Source organism: Sus scrofa, chromosome 2 (assembly GCF_054392235.1).
Source record: "Sus scrofa isolate SSC_HxYL_T2T_F1_AM1 chromosome 2, Sscrofa_HxYL_maternal_Yorkshire_Landrace_v2.0, whole genome shotgun sequence".
Classification (NCBI taxonomy): Eukaryota; Metazoa; Chordata; class Mammalia; order Artiodactyla; family Suidae; genus Sus; species Sus scrofa.
The window spans coordinates 134,703,343-134,723,493 of NC_139384.1; the positions used below are offsets into that span (position 1 = coordinate 134,703,343).

The following is a 20,151-nucleotide window of genomic DNA, read 5'->3' on the forward strand; positions in this document are numbered from 1 at the left end:
TGTAGACCACTGGTAGAAAACAAATGATAGAAATTCAAGAAGATGGTGAGGTTCAATAGGCTTCAGTATTCCCCAAGATTATGTTTCAAAACTCATGAGCTTCAAAAGGGAAGGGTAAGTGTGTTCCCTTGTGGTCTAGTGGTTAGGATTTGGCACTCCTGCCACTGTGGCCTGGGCTCAACCCCTGGTGTGGGAACTGAGATCCCACAACAAGCTGCAAACTGCTGTACATTGTGGCCAAAAAAAAAAAAAAAGAAGGGTAAAAGAGAAATTTAGACAGGACATGGGCAGAAAGCAAATAATATAGACACTAGAAGATGGCTCTGGCTTGCATAATGCTATTAATGGGTACCACTCTGGGTACATGACAGAGCTCTCACTTAAGTGATATTATCCAAGGGTCTAGGCCAAAAGAGTCTTTTTATATTTTTATAGAACTATTACTTGATAATAGACTCATTGCTGTAACCTAGTTTTAAGGAGTTCAAATAATATGTAAGATGGAAATAAGAAAGTGGGTGCTAAAAAGTAGAAATGTGTGACCTGAGAATAAGACAGTGAAGATTAAGATTTCAGAGATCAAACAGTTCTGGGTTGTTTATGTAGCCTGTTAGGTCAAGGATATTGGAAATACACAGTAAAGAATGATGAGTCTTGAGTTCCTGATGTGGTACAGTGGGTTAAGAATCGGACTTCAGTGGCTTGGTTTGCTATGGCGGCTCATGTTTGATCCCCGTCTTGGTACAGTGGGTTATGGGATCTGGCATTGATGCAGCTGCAGCATAGACCACAGTCGTAGCTCAGATACAACCCCTGGCCTGGGAACTTCCATATGCTATGAGCGTGGCCATAAAATTTTAAAAAATCAAACAGAAAAAGGTGAGTCTAGTGTACTAGGTAGGGTTTTCTCATGGGGGTTTACATTAAACAAAAGGATAGATAGGAACAGAGCAAAGAAAAATTAATAAAGCTGGTGATACAAAAATTCATCCCATGATGATAACCAGGGTAAGGGGAATCCAGTAAATTATGGGAAAGGTAAAAAGAATATGATATTCAGTCCCAAAGGGAACAGGTTGGGGAGGATAGTGATGGATTGGGGCTTTGGGATTCACATATGCACCCTGTTGTGTATGGAATTACTAGCCAGTGGGGACCTGCTATAAAGCACAAGGAACTCTACCCAATATTCTGTGACAATCCATGTGGGAAAAGAATCTGAAAAAGAATAGATGTGTATACATGTATAATTGAATTACTTTGTTTTACAGCAGAAATCAGATACCCAGCCCTGCCTAATAGAACTTTCTGCAATGATAGAAAGTCTTTCAATCTGCACCAATCAATATAATGGCCACCAGTCAAAGTGAGCACTTGAAATATGACTAATTCAACTGAGCAACTGAATTTTTAGTGCTATTTCATTTAATTTTAATTAAGTTGGATTTAAACAACTACATTAGACTAATGACCATCATATTGGGCATTGCAGTTCCAGAGATTTGGAAGAACAAAATTTACTGAAACCTCTAAGAGTATTGCTGATCTTACCACCAAAACTGGACTTCAGAGGCAAGTCATTTTCAGTGTCCACTGTTTGTGTTTCCAGGCGTCTTATTATCTACCTTACTCCTCTAAGTGTGAGATGGTCTGGAGACTAAAAGGTTAAGTCTTGTTCAGGAAGCAGAGAGTAAATAACTAGTTGCTGTTGATAAATATGTAATGTTCTAGTCTTTATATATGTTATTTATTCTGCCAGAATATCTCTTAAGCTTCCTTATCTACAGCAGCAATTCCCAAGATTTGGTCCATGGAACTCTGGGATTCATGCCCTTTCAGAGAATCTAGGAAATCAAAACTATTTTCAAGACATACTATGAAATATTTATAGTATGTGCTTTAATACTTGCCTTTTTCACTGTGTTAATATTTGCACTGATTTTACAAATGTAGTAGTAGATAAATTTATCACCTATCCAGGCATTGGCACCAAACTATACAAGTTATTACTGTATTTTTCACTGCCAGGCACTTGCCATTAAAAGAGAAGGGGAATATCTTATTTAGTAACATCTTCAGTGAAATAATAAAATTATTAATTTTGTTAAGTCATGACTCTTGCCAAGTTTTAAATATTCTTTGTGGCAAAAAGGGAAATATGCATTAAAACACTTATGCTGGACACCTAAATATAACGGTTGTCCCAAAACGTTTTGTAATTATTTGAGTTGTGAGCTGAACTAGCTAGCTACATCATTCAATGGCCATAATTTTCACTTGAAAGAAAAACTAACAATTATGATCATTCAGCATTATTTGGCAGATATTTTCTGGAAAATGAACAAAGTAAGCCTATAAAATTTTAGAATTTACATGAGAACTGGAATTTTGGAAAACTTTTATTTGCTGCTTGATCTGGACCATCTTTCATTGCTTAAAGAATTTTCTGATGATATTAATGAATGGGATTCTTTTATATTTTATAATGAAATTTATCCAAGATTGGAAGATATGCATACTTCTATGAATAGTTATTTTCCAAATAACTGCTATACAATTATTTATAAGTAAACTATTGAAGTGCAAGACAGGCCAGTGGATGCTAATGAAACAAGATAAGACTAGTTCATTGACATGGTTGCAGATTGCATATTATAACTAACCCATAGAAGTTTACTACTTACCACATTTTAGTGTAATATCAGGAATGACATTCTTAATTATATGAAAAGGATATTAAAATCATTTTTCTTTGTTCAGTTATATATCTGTGTGAGGCAGGATTTTCTTTTCATTCTTCAATCAAAACAATATTCTTCAACAGCTTAAAAGCAGAGCAGATATGAGAAACCAGCAATGTTCTATTATTAGACAGTAAGGAGATTTGCAAAATTGTAAAACAATGATACTTTGTTTTTTTTTTATTGTGGCTATTTTGTGTAAAAAATATTTTTAAGTTAACATGCAGTAGGTTTTTATTTTTTATAAATTAATTTAAAATATTTTATAAATTTCTGTTTTGTATTATAATACAAACATTTCAATCAATATAACACACAAAAACGAAATCTCTGTTAAAGACCATAAAGCATCCTGAATCAAAACGTTTGAGAGTCACTGAACAAGAAAAAGTTACTGATTCTTCAGGACCTGTCCCAAATCTCAGTCTTAAAAAACCTTTTTCCTAGCCTCCCAGCTACTCATTCTCTGTCCTTTGTATAAATGTTCCTTCAAATGTGTATATATTGTGTGCGAGGGACAGAGACAGGCTGACAGACATATATATATATATATAGGTGAAATTAAGCAATAGCCCTTTGTATAAAGTGGAAATAGTGGTACATTCATGGACAAAGAGAAAGGAACCAGCAGATAAGGAAAAGAAATATTAAAATAAAAATATAGAACCATTAAGCATGAGCATTTGTTAGGGTTTAAGAATACTGGTTATGAAGAAGAGCCAAGGTAAAAGAATAATCTTAGAAGAACCTGCATCTTTCTGTCTACATTGAGAGAGGTTACAGTTTAGTGTTGGTGAAATAGAAACTAGTAATGATGAGAAATATCATGTTGAATGACCCCATTTTGTCAGAAAGAAAGAAAGAAAAGAAAGAAAAGAAAGAGAGAAAAGAAAGAAAGAAAAGGAAGAAGAAAGAAAGAAGGGAAGAAAGAAACAATACCATCCTAAACTGAAAGCTGAGAGGAGAGGAGAATTTAGTATCATGGCCATCAGGCCATCAGGGCCATGAGTTGTGCTGAGAAACAAAGGAGATGAATAAAAAGCCTTGCTGTGCGTGGGAGGGCATATGGCCATGATCACATAGCTCAGATGCTTGTTAGAACCTCCCAACCTTTCCTTAACTTCTCTTAGACAGAAGGACAGAGAAAGAAACTTAAGCCAAAATAAAATTCAATGAAAAGGGAGTTAGTGAACAGCTCGGGCAGGCATGGCAGTCTGTAATGAGGGAGCTCCAGAGAGGCTTTGTTTGTTTGCTTTATTTGGCACATTTAATTGCATGTTAAGTATAAGGCCAATTACATGAATAACTTATTCTGGCACATAGTTGGTATATATTATAATTTTTGATGTCTGGATAACGTTTAATTTAATTAAGAATAATGAGCAAGTTTACTAATTTTGGCTCTAATTATAATTCTTTTAGGAGAGTAAGGAGACATTAGGGTAAAACATACCCTATGCCTTAAGTCGAGGAAAACACTATTTGAGTCTATCATCTAATGGAATCTCTTTCATCAGCAGTGGGGGTACGGCAGTTAATATATAAAGTTATAGTCTTTTATAATAATTATAAACTGGATCTCCTAAATTAATTACCATATTGTTGTTGCTTGTTTTGAAAATTAACCAATGTTTGGTTTCAATCTTGTTATCCAAAAAAGTGTTAACTGATGGATTTGTGTATTTCTACCAAAAGAGACTTTTGATTCCTCTTCTGATTAGCTGCTACAATCTCAAATAGGCATTCCTTAATCTCCCAAGGCTAGGTAGATGCCTTTCTATTGGAGTCCCATAACACATGATGCCAGCTTCTCTCTTGGGATGTATCCAATGGTATTATAAGCACTCATTCACTTGTCTATATTTCTCAGACACAAAATTCCTTAGGGCAAGATATGCATTTTGTTTATTATATCATCCTTAGAGCCAGACATAGTACCTGGCAAATACTATGTATAAATAGTAAATATTTTAAATCAAATTGAACAGAAACATAGGAAAAATGAAGTACTACAAGTCCCAATAGATTTAAGCTAAATTGGTCTTTCCATGCTAAAGAAAGGGGCAAGGTGACTCACAATGACAGATTTTAGCACTTAGGTTTGTAGGTACAAACCCATAGTTTTTGTATATTTTTTTTAATTCTTTTTTTGTCTTTTTAGGATCATACCCACAGCATATGAAGGTTCCTACTTTAGGCGTCAAATTGGAGCTGCAGCTGCCGGCCTATGCCACAGCCACAGCAATGCCAGATTAAAGCCACGTCTGCAATTTAGACCACAGTTTATGGCAACACTGGATCCTTAACCCACTGAGTGAGGCCAGGGATTGAACCTGTGTTCTCATGGATACTAGTCAGATTGTTTCCTCTGAGCCATGAAGCGAACTTCCCCAAGTTCTTTATTGTGTGGCTGCAGGAGAATTTGAATTAGAATTACACAGACTGCCGATATATGTGTTTCTTCATTATGTAAGCACCTGAGGTCATGTGTTATCTAAGACATATATTTTTACATAAATGTGTCAAATGTTTTTGTCATCTTTATCCTAATAGGAAACAAACACCCTACTATCTAGAGAGTGTATGAAACCACAGTGAACTGTCATGCACTTCTCTTTGGATATTGATTTAAATTAGAAAAAAGGTATTTACTAGTTTTATTCTAGAAACTTTCAGATAATTACAGGTAATTTTAAATGATCCTTTTGAATACATAATACATGAGGTTAGTGTTATTCAGAGATTATTGAAGAATGTATAAAATAGAGAAAGCCTTTCTCCTCTCTCTATTGCCCAGCTACATAGCACCATATCCTCAAAGTGAATACTGGTGACAAATTTGTAAGTCATTTGGAAGACGATAAGTTAACTTTGAATGATTTTAAAATAAGTTCTTTCTCCTCATATGTTCCTCTTGCTGCATATGCGTGGTCAAGGTTATCTCACACTTTAGATCTCATTTGAAATGGCACAAACTTAAGCACTTTCTTGACTCTTCATTTTGATATAACTTTCTCTTGTTTTTGATCTCATGATATCAAATAATTTATTTTTATTGTATGTATCATAGCCCAAATTTATTATACCATGTCTGTCTTTTTTACTGGACTATACTTTTCATAAAGGATAGGAAAAATATATATCTTATTCACACATATGCTCATGCCTTTAAGCAGTGCCTTGCAGAAGTTTGATACATAATGAAATCGTGGTGAATAAATGTAAAATGAATAAGAGTGGGTTAATCTATGAGTCCAGTACCAAAAAAACAAACAAACAAAACAAAACAAAACAAAAAACCGGAAACTATACTAGGTCTTTTAAACAGAGGGAATAAAATTCAGGGAATTGTTTGCACAGATGATAGAAGAGCTGGTGAAGCAGTTAGGGATGATGAGGCAAACCAGAGATTAATAACATCTGGGAGCATGGCTAGCCCAGAAAGGAAGGGACAGAGAGAAGAAATAGTAATATCAGACCTAGAAGTTGGGCTACTCAAATAGCTAGAACTTTGGCCATAAGCAGTTGGGTGGGTCTCAGAAGGAAGGGTTTTTGCTCTGTCTGAGATGAGGAGATGCAGCCATTGCCAAAGATGTTGCTACAGAGCCTCAAAGAGGAAGAAGTACACCAGTTTCTCTATTGCTCCACCTTCCTCTTTTCACCATTGCCCAAACCTGTCCAGAAGCCAGTTGGCAAGAGATGCTAGTTGGCAGGAAAATGGTGTTCCCTGTGATGTAGAACAGAGCGGGAGAAAGGGCAGGAAAAGAATTCATAGAGTAACAGATACCCAGTACAACTGATTCTCTAAACCACTTGGCTGATTGATTTCTGGGGTAGCCAACCTGTGACCAGTGGGATACAAAATAATAACTCAATGTAGATGAATAGATATAGCATACCTATATCCAGTATAGATGTCTTTTCTTGGATTATTTCAAGACAGTAAAGAGCAAAATATTTCTGTAATACACAGGCTTTAAATCTGTGTATTCCCATAAGAGGTTACTGGGATAGTGTATAGGAAAACATATATTGAGTAATTAGTAAAATGGATCATATCCATAGACAAAAAGACAGTCATAGTGAAAATAATTATTTCTGACATATAGAGTATGTAAGGCTGCTAGAAACACAAAGAACAGAATAACAAAATTATTTTACATACAGGAAACATTTATAGCTCCTGGGAGATAAAAACGTGTGATCATAAAAGATCTTGTGTTTTTCTGACATCAAATTTATGATCCAAGTAATAGATTTCAACCATCAGAGAAAATGTTCCAGCCTTTTTTTCATTGTATCATTATAAAAAGCTGAAAGGAAAATGAGAAAAAAGTTAATTGTATAAATATAAAAGATTTTTAATAAGTATACACTGTCTATAGAATTTAAAAATACATTATTGGGTAGGGAGGATGTAGCCCAACTCTTGATAAAAAATTATGTTTTTATATGTTTGTGATATTGGCAGTGGAAATTATCCAGGGAAAGAAGCAAAAAACACAGTAGATAAATTATTTCTGTCTCCTAGTGGAATCTCATTAAAAAAGTAGTACAAAAAAGTGAATTATTTGAACATATACTATCCACATAATCTAGTGATGTACTTTAAAATTTCTGGGCACTTGATGTAATCCCATTAAGTAAATGATTGATTAACTATATGGAATTTGCAGATGGAAAATTTATTAAAGATCATAAAGTAAAATGTCTTCATTATACAGGTGAAAAATTGAGACCAAGAAAGGACAGAAACTTTCAAGTTCACAGATATATGACAGATAGTAGAGTTCCTACTTCTTGATTCAAAACTAGTTTCTAAAGGTACTGATTTTTCAGTCAATCATACTTCTGATTCACTTAGACCTTTGTTACTTCTTGTGTGACTCTATGCAGTTAAAGTCTTTTTTTTCTCAGTGTTCTCATCTGTATAGTTGGCCCTCTATATCCATAGTTCTGTATCCACGGAGTCAGCAAAACAAGAATCCAAAACACTCAAAAATATACTCACGAAAATTTCAAAAAGTAGTACTTTAGTTTGACACATACCAGCAAATACTTACATAGTTTTGCCATTGTATTTACAACTATATACATAGCATTTTTTTTTTGTATCAGGTATTAAAAGTAATCTAAAGGATTTCCCATTGTAGCCCAGCATGCACACCTTACGTTTCATCTGTGAGGTTGCAGGTCCAATCCTTGGCCTCGCTCTGTGGATAAAGATCCAGCTTTGCCCCAAGCTGCAGTGTAGCTCACAGATGAAGTCAGATCTGGTGTTGCTATGGCTGTGGTATAAGCTGGCAGCGGCAGGTCCAATGCACCCCTACCCTGGGAACTTCCATAACACCGATGTGGCTATAAAAAGAAAAAAAAAAGTAATTTAAAGGTGATTTAAAATATATGGAAAGATATGCACAGGTTATTTGCAAATACTATGCCATTTTATATGAGGGACTTGAGTGTGGATTTTGTTTTCCACAGAGGGTGCTGGAAATAATCCCTGCAGATATTGAGGGAGACTTGTGGTCTTAACCTCAGCTACATTTTCCTGAAGGGCAGACACATTCATGCTCACTGGATGCCCTGAGAGCATTTCTTAGGGCGATGAGTAGCAATGATCCACCCTCTCAGTAAGAATCTACCCAACATGTCCTCTCATGTCTTCCATTGTATAGAACTGTCATGAACCCTGGAGGGGTTCAACAATATATAACTTTATACAAAAAGATGCTAAAGATGGTTCTAAAAATTGGAATGCATGAGACATCATATCATATAGAGTTACATATATCATTATAAAGTATCCAAATGCGAATAAACAGAAGGAATAAGCCAGTACACCTTCTAACAGAATTTGAGCTTCTAACAGAATTTCTAAAATAATCAACATATAAAGTAATTTTAGTATATTCTTTTCAAGTGAATTGGCAGTGCAACTGACTATTTTTATGTGAAATATATAGCCACAGGAGTTAAAAAGAATCACCTGGATTTAATATGTATCTATTTTCATCTAGGATTGTGTTGCCCAATCTCTTTTATTTGCCTGATATTGCTTATGAAAGAAACAACTGATGCTCCTTGTACACCCTAATTGTTTCCAAATATGTATCACTGCTTAGAAAAATCATCTGAACAAGGTGCATATGATGGTAAAGTTATTTGTACAATTTAAATGTGAGAGCTGAAGAAAGAAAACAAGCACAAAAATATGAAATTTTGTGTGCTGGTAAAAACATTTGACCATATAAACTTGCCAAAATTCTAGTGGTTTTGACCTAAAGTATAAGCAATTTATTAAATAAATTGATTATGGGTGCACTTATATTGCAAGGTAGATGTAAGGATGGGAAGATAAACCAGTAGATACAGTCTATTATAAAACACTTACCCACATGATTTTCCTCTAGTGACTCTAGAATTAAGGTGGGGGGCACTACTTCTCTCTTTTCTAAGACTGAAAGACTCCCTACAATGTTCTTTTATACTTTTGCAAATAGGGAGCTCACCGGTTGGTCATCCATCCATGTGCAGACATGTTTGCACATGTGTATTCTAGTGTATACACGGCAGGGTCAGCTAAACCATGACACTTTGACACTGGCTAGTTTGAAAAGAGTTTAATAAAAGGACAGTCGGTAAAACTCTGCTTAGAGTGTAGCAAAACCAAACAGTTGGGCAGAACTTCAGAAGTGGCTGGAACTGGAAGGAAAGAAGGAACAGAGTAACATAAACAGAACCCAGGAAGGCCTTTGTCAAGGGCTGTGATCCTGTAGAGCCAATCTTACAGGAAAAACACCAGACAAAGAAATAACTTTCCCCTAGTCCCAATTGTCTGAACCAATCCCGAAGGCAGAGAGCAAAGGAGCTCTTGGATATAGTCCGTACAGGTGAATGTCCTGTGCACAGATCACTACAAACAGTAGTGGACAGTGTGTCTGGTTTCATTAATTCAAACTCTTGCCCTGTTGACTCCCTCATCAGGTTCCAGTCATTCACCCTTTCAGCCTCCACCTGCCAATCACATGTTTTGTGACTGCAGCAGAATCTCTTCAGTATAAAGTGCTACGGGAACCCTATTTTAATTTCATAACTTTAATAGGGTTATCCTTATAAAATGGACTAAAAAATCTTTTATTGTGTGTATTATAGCAAAATCAAAAGAATAATGTTAAATTAATCTTACGGTATGCAATTTATCACTGGATTTAGTGATACATTGTCCATTACAACATTTTTTTAGATTAGAAACATATATGTTGTCAGATATATAAGAAAGAGCTTACACTCCTACTACAATCAATGTTGGGTAAGTTACTGATTTTTATGCTGAAACTCCTAAAACAATAAAAATCCTGGGTCAGGAGCAAATTGAATCCACTAGTTACATTACTGCAGAGTTTGGTACATAGTGTCATTTTCACATCACTTGCAATCATCAAGTCACATGGCTATAAATTACCTGGCATCCAGCCTATCATGGAGAAGCTGCCTAAATCTTACCATGCACTGCAGCATGGTTTTGTGCCAAAGTGGGCTCAGTCACACTTTCTATTCCAGTGCTGCTTTCCAGAACAGCTCAGAAATGTCAGGAATGTTACTGAGATGTCTGTGTGTCAAATGTGTGGTAGAAAGGACATGGAAAGCATTCCCTTTTCTTTTCTTGGTCACATTAATGAGCTCTTTTGTGGCTCTACATTGGTACCTCTTGAACAACTACTTTTCTTTCGTAAAACATTACCATGCCCTTACAGCAAGGAAAGTCTCATCGCTATAATACATACTGTTCTACTTCAGGAATTATTAACACAAACCTTTGAGGATTCAGTCTTATGCTCAAAAAAATCTGAAAGAGCTATAGTCTTCGACATTTATTGAATAAATCTTGCTCTGAATTTGAGAATGGGAGATTTTTCTTCAGTAATTCAAACCAAATATAAACCTCCTAACCTTTCTCTCCTGTTTCCAAATGGCCTGTAGCAAATAAAGATAGGGGGACATTTCTAGACAGCCAAAAATAAGCCAGAAAATTCTACCTTTCATGCTCCTGACCTGAAGCAGAAAAGGCAATTTTTCTTTTGAGGAGGGGTGACATGCAAAGACAGCAAAGAGAATTGAAGGTTCATAGACTGAAAGACAAGGCATTTAAGAGGCATTGCATTATAGTAAGAAAGCTCAATGGGCAGAATGAGGACTTCTGGGTTTTGCTGCTCATTTTGTCCCACAGCTTTGTGTGGTCTTGAGTAGCCTTGGAAGCCTTATCTAAATTAAAGATAATAGAACTTTCCTATTTTAGTTTTATTGGATTATCCTAAGAATAAAGGAAGATGATGATGTGACATTGAGACATGCTTGGAAAATGGTCAAGTTCCATACAAATACAGCATGAACAAAAATAATAGAACAAAATCGGTCATATGGAAAAATACATCACCTTAAAAATACTAGTGAAACACACACAATTCCTGATAAAGTCCTCCTATACAGAATTATCCAGCTATACAGAATCAATTCCTAGGAAAAACAAAATATGATCTATCACCAGAAATGTTTAAAACAGGTCTTACTAAGTTGTGTTCCAGGAAGTGAATGCTTCTAAGTATTGTGTTAAAAGAAGAAAGGAAGGAAAGGCAGGAAAGGAAGGGTGGAAGGATGGAACAAATGAAAGGAAATGAAAGAAAAAAGGAAAGGAAGGACATAAAAAGGAGACTTGGGGATTTCATTGTCAAATTAAATGTTTGGAAACTAAAATTAAATAGTTACGGTATTTCAGATTTTAATGTCCTGATATTTCACCTCAACATTATGTAAGAGGGGTACATAATTTTCATTTTTTTGAAAATTGAAACTGCTGAAATATACTATGAAAAATGCTGTTGTAGAGGGGTTTACTTAATCAAGCAATTCTGGAAAGCAGCCAAATTCTGGAGCAGCATAGGTAGCAGGTTCCTTGATGCACAGTGAACATCAATCAAAACAAACACAACAAAAAGAATAACAGTGACTAACATTTGTTCAGTAATGCACAGATTACAAAACATTTCCACCTAATTATCTCTCTTGATTCTCAATCTACGTTTGCAAAATAAGTTTTGTATCCACATTTGCAGATAAAGAAGCAAATGGTGCTGGAAATTCAGTGTTTATGATTACATAGCTGGCGGCAGAACATGAGTTTCAAACCTAAGGTGTTTCACTTTGAATCCACTGAGTTTCCACCAGAGCTGCTGCTTTATTTGTTTAAAAAGAAGAGAGACAGTGAAGCACTTTGTACTAGTTCTTTAAAAGCTCAAATTAAGGATTTTCCTTCTGTTACACCCTACACACCTTCAACATAGGGGTTTTTAAAAGAAACAGTACCAGCCAGTAGGAGACCTTTTAGGTGTCTGGACATCTAATATGACTGGAATTTACCGGAATGAGGGCTATTAAATGTCTGTGCCTTGTGGAAAAGGGCTAAACCATTTTCAAATGTCCTGTTAAACTATTAGTTTAGCCAGTGCTAAGCACAGTGAAAATATGTTCTAGTAGTACTTTCTACATGGTAATCCTAAAAAGTTTTTACAAAATTATGTGGAAAGTTAAGTAAATAGGAGATGGTCATTATGATGGGCTCTGCTGTAGAATAAAGACATTGTCTTAAATTTGATTGATGCTGAGCATTTTTTCCTCTCAGTTATAACATTTACAAATACATACTTAGTTGAAATAATTTCAGTGAATTAGAAGTTATTAAAAAAGAAAAATAGCTTGCAAGAATGTCCGAAAACGAAGTTCCCATGTGGTGCAGTTTTTATGGATCCAGCATTGCTGCAGCTGTGGCACTGGCTGCAATTGTGGCATGGGTTTGATCCCGGGCCTGGGAAATTCCACAAAAAAAAGATATTTGAAAAAACTAAACAGAATTAGAACAAATATTATTAAAATAAGAGGTATCGAGGTCTTGATCAAATTCCATTAATGAGAAGTGGTTAATGATATTTCATATGTTGCCCCCCTATATGTGTATTTATATATATATATATTAATTTTGAAACAAAATAAGAAATTTGTGCTGTGAAAAGTTACTTGCTAATTTTTTGCTGTATTGCCAAGTTAACAGTTGTTTTTCTATCTTATTCTGATACTATCTTTAGAGGTCTCCTATACTACATTCCTAGAGCTTCTAACATTTAATGCTTTTTTTTTTCTCATTGCTACTGTCTTTCAAATGATATTATCTTATGGGAAAAATCTTTTGAGGTACTAAATATTGACTGTATGTCTCAAGATGTAGGGATCTCTTAAGGAAGGAAAAATGCTTTTATGATACCTCATTATTACAAAATGCTTTCAAAAAGAGTTAAGTTAGGGATCGCTAATATTCCCTTGACCTGTTTATATCATTCAAGGGTCCATGTATGAAGGTCTGATTCTGGTTATTTGTTGATTCTATGATCTCCAGCTAATCTTGTAACTTCTCTGCACTCAGTATCTTTATCAGTAAGACTAAAATATTTGGATTTTGTGACTTCTAAGTCACTTCCACTCCTGAAATTCTAAGGCTTTCTAAAATCTTGCTACAATTAGTATTCTCCATTAGAGTGCAAACATTTGCTTATTTTGTGGTGTTGACTGTTTTTATACATCAATTTTTAAAAATCATTTTGGCCACACCCATGGCCAAAGGATCAAACCCATGCCACAGAAGTGGCCCAAACCACAGCAGTGACAATGCCAGGTCCTTAACCCACTGAGGCACCAGGGAACTCCTATACATCAACTTTTAGAGTACTGCCTGGTCTCTGATAGTGTATTATCTACCTACATACATCAGTCTTCTTTATGAGGACAGTGTATGGCCATTTGACTTTATACTATGTGGCATATGCTTTCTGCTTCTTTTCCTTTATTCCATCAAAATGCATCATTACCAGATTATGTATGACTTTTAAGCATGTTTCAAAACACATTAGAATGAACATTTGCTGTAATACAGATTCAAAATCTTAAAATCAAACTTGACTTCTTTCTTTTAGATGTATTGAATTAGTTGCCAGAGCATGTGGCTGATGCCTCCTTCTCATTCCTGAAAATCTATGGATTATTTCCAGTTCAGCCTCACAATTCCTACCTAGTTTAACCCCATAGGTTGTATGTATATTCACCAGAACCATCCTACTTGGGCAAAGTTCTCATTTTCTCTCATTTTTTGTCTTTTACAGAAGCTTTGAACATTCAACTTTATACCTTGTGAATTGCAAATTCCCAGAGAGCATTGCTCACATCTACATTATATGTACTGCCAACCTCTAAGGCTTATCTCCAATGTCCTCTAAGCCATGCCACTATCTTCAGGTAAATTTAGAATTCTTCTGGAATAAGCAATACCCGACCCAGGGAGCTCCGCTTACCATAACAAAATACCATGGACTGAGTGGGATTATTAATAATAATAGGGATTTATTTTCTATAGTTTTGGACGCTAAGTCCAAGTTCAACGTGTCGGCAGCGGCAGCTTTGGTTCCTGGTGAGAGTTCTCTTCCTGGCTTGCTCTTCCTCTTCTGGCTGTGTCTTCACATGGTGTTTCCTTGGTGCTTTTACATGGAGAGAGAGAGAAAGGTGTGGGTGGTGAGTGGGGAAGAGAGAGCGAGAATTTGATTTTAAGATTTTAAATCTGTATTATTAGCAAATGTTCATTTTATTATGTTTTGAAACACATTAGTGGATAAGACCATTAATATGGCCAATATGTTTTGAAACATATTAGTGGAGAAGGCCACTAATCCTATTTAAGTACCCATTCTCATGACCTCATCTAATTCTAATTACCTCTCAAAGGTAAATATCTTAGCCTTAACCCTAACTGAGGGTTAGGGCTTAAACATAAGATGTTTGAAGGGAAACAAGCATATAGTCTATACCATTCTGTCCCTGGCTCCCCAAATTCATGTCCTTCTGACATGCAAAATACATTCATTTTATCCCAGCAGTCCCCAAATTCTGAACTCATTCCAGTATCAGCTTTAAAATCTGAAGTCCAAAGTCTCACGTAAATATTATCTAAATCAGATAAGGGTAAGAACTGAGAAGTATTCCTGGGACAATTACTCTCTGTGAACCTGTGAAACCAGATAAGATAATGTGCTTCCAAAGTATAGGGGTGGCATAAGATAGGCATTCCCATTCCAAAAGGGAGAAATAGCAAAGGAGGAAAGAGTGATGGGTCCCAGCAAGTGCAAAGCCTAGCAAGGTAAATTCTATCAGATCTTGGTGCTGGAGGATAACACTCTTTGGTTCACTGCTCTGCCCGCAAAGCCCCCTGTGACACCATTTCTGCCTTTAGGACCTATGAAGTGGTGTTTCCCACTCTGTGACTCTGATGAGCGGGGTTCATACCTCCAAGACTGGGCTTCCCTGTCCCATTGCTTTGCAGGGTTGTTCATTCCTAAGTCTTTGGATGAAAGTCATCTGACCTGTTAGTCCAGGGTGGTGGCTCTGCTCTTCTCTCAGTGGTCTCTGGGGTCTTTATTTCCTTATATAAAAGGAGAATACATGTATCCAACTTTACAGTATTATGATCCATCCCTATAGAATCTAAGTCTAATATCCTTTCCTTTTGTTCTGTCTCTGTCCCCTTCAGCTCATACTGACTGTGTTGCAGTTTATATAATTCCATAATCTCTTTGACTGATAGTTGTGCCTCACTCTTGATGTTCTTTTCTAAGTATGCTTTCTTATGTATTAATTTATTTATTTTTGCAAAGTAGGCTAATATTTTTCCAAATCCTTAACTTTTGGTTCTTTTTTTTGTTTGTTTAACAATACCTCTTCAATTAATCTCTCTTTTCTTGCCTCATGCGCTAAGCAGTCAGGAGGAACTGGAGTTCTTCAACATTTGTTGAAAACCTCTTCAGTTAAATATCCAATTTCATTACCCACAAGTTCTGTCTTCCATAAAACACCTGAACACTGACACACTTTAGCTAAGTGCTTTGTTACTTTATAATGATAGTCTTTCCTCCAGTTTCCTATAACACATCCTTATTTTTGTATGAGACATCACTAGAATGGCCCTTAATATCCATATTTCTACAAACATCCTATTCACAAGTTAAACACTCAGGCACTCTCTAAAAAGATAAAAGCTTTCTCTTCAGCTTTCCTTCTTTCTTTCTCAGCCCCAACCAGAATGGTCCAAACGTCCATAGCTCTAGCATGCACCTCCAAACTTTTTCAGTCTTTTACCCATTGCCCATTTCCAAAGCTGCTTCCACATTTTTAGCTATTTGTTGCAGCAGTACCCTACTTCTCAGTACCAAAATCTGTTTTAAAACTACCATGAAATTTAGCACTTGTGCTTCTGGGTATATAGCTAAAGGAAGTGAAATCAGGATCTCAAAGAGACCTCTGTACTCTCAAGTTCATTGATGTATTATTACAGTAGCCAAGACATGGCAATAACCTAAGTGTATGTCAGTGGATGCATGAATAAAGACAGTGTTGTATACATAACACAGTGAAATACTCTTCAGTAATGGTAAAGAAAAAAAATCCTGCCATTTGTAACAGCATAGATGGACCTAGAGGGTATTATGCTAAGTGAAAGAAGTCAAACAGAGGAAAAGAAATACAATATGATATCACTGATGTGTGGAATCTAAAAAAGGTGAACTCTGGAAACCAAGAGTAGAATTGTGTTTACTAGGAACAATAGTTTTGGTATTTTGCTCACAAAAGTGGCAGGACAGTTCAGCAGCTCTGGGCTGGGTGAGGCTTTGAAAAGAGTTCCTTGACACAGTTCCAACATGAGTGATTATGTGTGTGTGTGTGTGTAAACTTCTCCACACCAACAAACAGTTCTCTGATGCCTGAAGCATGTCCAAGAATTCAGCTCAATTCTAACACTATTTACTGGAAGGTAAAATTATATTCCACAAGTAAGGGCTTAATTCCACACCTCCACCCTCTACTTCAGACACCAATCACAAGTCCAGGTCATTATCTGTACTTTTGACTGACCAGCTGTAAGTCAGAGCTTCCCACAACCCTCTCTTTACGTTTGATGAATTTACCTGAACTGTTCAGAGAACTCAGGAAAATTCATTATTTGCTATATTACTGATTTATTTTAAAAGAATATTAAAAGGTACAAATCAACAGAGATACAGAGATACATAGGGTAAGGTCCAGAGCAAAGGCGCTTCTGTCCTCCTGGAACTTGGGGTCCAGCACAGTGAGACATGGAAGTCTTCTTGTTCCCTAAGTTGAAAGCTCTCTGAAAAAGAGGGCCAGAATCTGTTCTTCTGTGTATCTTATGGAGGCTTCCTTACATAGTCATGATTGACTAAATAATTGGCCGGTGGCGATTGATGTAACCTCAAGCCCCTCATCTGTTTTTCTGGGAATTAGGGAGTGGGACTGAAACTCCCAACCATCTAATCACAAGGTTAGTTCTCCTCACAACTACCCCCTCCCTTGGATGGGAGCTAAAACCAACTTTACTGAAGCATTTTCAAGAACTGAGGACAAGAGACCAAATATTATCCCACTGCTCAGGAAATCTTAGGAGCCGTGTTCCTCTGAATAACCAAATATACATATATATCACAGTTCTGCAGGTCTTTAGAACCGGGACCCTGAGGAGGGAATGGAAGAGTAGGTTGGTGGCTCTTGTCATGGGTAAACAAAATGCTAAAACTAAGACTTGAGTGGAGTGAGCTTTGAGAAGCAAAAAACAATTTAAAAATGTTAATCTACAAGTGTGAGAAAAAAAGCAAGGTATATAATCCAGTCTAAGGGCTCTATGGTGGATATCTTTTGTTTTTGTTTTCCCAGGTGCCCATCTCCAACTTGGGGGAGAAATAGGTCACAGGTGTGGGCAACTTGATCTAAGTTGGGCCAGTCATTAAACTTCCTCACTACCAGTTACTTATCTAAGCAGCACCATTGCTAAATCATATGATGTCTTTCTTTGGATTAATTTGAAAGTAATTTTTCTTCCTAAAATATTTTACTTCCATATATCAGAAAATTATCAGAATATAGTTTTCTACAGATAACTCATTTTACTGCCACCTGCTGGAAAATCTTAGTAATAAATATACAGATGCATTACTTTTCTCTAAGAATGACAACTGTAATAGCAGCTTTGCACCTGAGCCAGTCACAGTTATTGTATGTGTTTATGACCTATGCTAAACCTATCAAAGTCCTCTCCTGGAATCTTGTGATTATCTCTTTCTTTTTTAGCTGTGAAATTATAAAGATGTGAACTTGGGCTTATTGTTGACCAAGGTTTAACGTTACGGAGACACTAGATTAAGAAAAAAGGCAGTCCACTAAAATGGAATGGAATAAATAAACAGAAAAAAGTAGTCCCATTGATCCTAGAATTTCTGGCTCCAATTCTCTTTGAAGATATTTCTTTACTTGCCTTTCTATAGTTAAGCTTTGAGAGAATTTCCTTTATTCAGTTAAGCAAGTTTAGTTTCTGTCCCATGGCAAAAAAAAAAAAAAAAAAAAAAATCAGAAAAAAATGTACACATGGACTTTGTAGGTTCAATAAAATAAAATGATTGTAATTGGGAAAGAGGGAAAAAAAGAGATAACTCTGAGGTAAAATTTTATATTAGAGTCATGGGTGGAATAATCTAATTGTTCCTGCTGGGCCGTTAGATCTAGTGGCACATATACTTCATAGTGTAGATTCTTGGCTAGAGTAGCCATTTAAAAAAATATTTGTTGAAGTAATTAGTTTCAAAACACACAGAGATAAGCACTTTATTCATTCATTCATTCATTCATTTCCTTAGCAAGTATTTATTGAGCAGCTATTTTGGAAGAGACATGGTTCTAATTATTCAGGATACTACAATGGGTTTTTGTGTTTAAACTTCCAGATCACATTTTTTTTTTACCACTATACATCTATAGTAGATAGCCATCATGACATTCTCTAGACAAAAAGAGACAACTCTATAAAATGACTGAGTCAACACAGGATTCTAGCTCCCAAGGTATGTTCCCTATATGTAGAAGATTGGAGGTACCATTTAACCCCCCAAGGTCCTCTTCTCTCATTTGTTAACATGAAGAAATGTGACTGGATGATCTTTAAGGCTTATTCTGGCTAAAAAGAAGCCTACATTTCAAATCCTGCCCCAGACCTACTAAATCAGACACCCTGGGTGGGATCCAGAAATCTGTGTTTTAACAAGCTCTGAGGCATGCCAGAGTTTGAGAATCATTGCCTAGACATATACAGTATATTTCGTAGTCAGTGTATTTATGGTGAATGTTACTAATTTTTCTCTGTTGTATTTCAGTAATGACATTTTCTCTCCTAGACATCCATGTGGTTCTCCACTATTTTTCAGCCAGTGAAAACTATTTTGGTAGGAACAAAGTTGTCATTTCTTTTTTTCTTTCTTTCCTTTTCTTAATGCTTTCAAATATCTCTAGTGACTTCACTGGATTTTACAAACAAAAATAGGTTTATGCAAAAAAAAAAAAAAAGGAAAAAAGAAAACTAAAGTCTCCATTAAGAGCAATGTTATTTTATGTACATTATCCTTTTTTTTTGAGACTGAATGTACATTATTATGGTAGTGTATTGATAAAAGCCGTTGCCATCAAAATGGGACAAAATATTTTGGGAATATTCTTGAGGTCCTTGTGAATTAAAAATTATGTCAGTGTCATAGCATTTCCTCATGTTGGTTAGTTATTAAAGATTGAATGCAATAAATTAAATACATGCACACATACACACAGGAGAATATTGATAAGTGCTTGTAACTGAACAAACAACCACTAGATGATCTCCTATAATTACTCAATCCTTTTTGCTGCAAAACTCAGAAAATGTCTAAACAGACAGAGGGAATAAAATGCTGGGTGCATAATCACTTCTATAAATAAAACTTTTCTATCCGCAAACTGTTATTCTGTCTAAGTTTATAAGTATATGGTTTGTATATGTACCCATTTGCCTCTAGCACCAGCATATAAACAGATTTATGAAGACATCCATAAGAAATTTTATTAGGTGTCACTTTTGCTGTGTGGGCCCCATGGTTTGGCTTTAAAACGTCATATATACTAATCAGAGAGAGAGAGTGCAGGATGAGCCAAAGGAGTGACTACTTTTTCCACAAGGTTGATTAAAAAAAAAAAAAAAATAGATGACTTGTATCACTGTATCCTTTCATTCTGTCTGATTTCCCTCAATATCTTTAACACTTTTTGTAAAATTTTCTTATTCAGGACTATTTTATACATATTGGCTTAATGATGGATACTGGGGTCACTGCTGGGGATCAACTAGCTTTTTGAGATTGGGTTTAGAAGCTAATTTTAACTTTTTGTCTTTCAATTAACTCCATATTTTATTTAAATATAGGTATGTAGATAGATAAATAGATGA

The 20,151-nt window shown here is 35.7% G+C and overlaps 1 long non-coding RNA gene across 6 annotated transcripts in view; it reads left to right on the top strand.

Moving 5' to 3' along the window:
• LOC146405706 (uncharacterized) overlaps positions 1-18,327 on the top strand; it is a 413,778-nt gene extending 395,451 nt beyond the window's left edge. Inside the window, exons 4-5 of one of the 6 annotated variants that reach the window (XR_014838649.1) lie at positions 1,493-1,572; positions 13,949-18,327. This is a non-coding gene — a long non-coding RNA (uncharacterized LOC146405706). Of the gene's footprint in view, positions 1-1,492; positions 1,573-4,902; positions 7,450-13,948 lie in introns of those variants that run through there. The other 5 variants (XR_014838652.1, XR_014838651.1, XR_014838653.1 and 2 more) reach the window with 5 other exon arrangements.
• Positions 18,328-20,151: the final 1,824 nt, after the last annotated feature.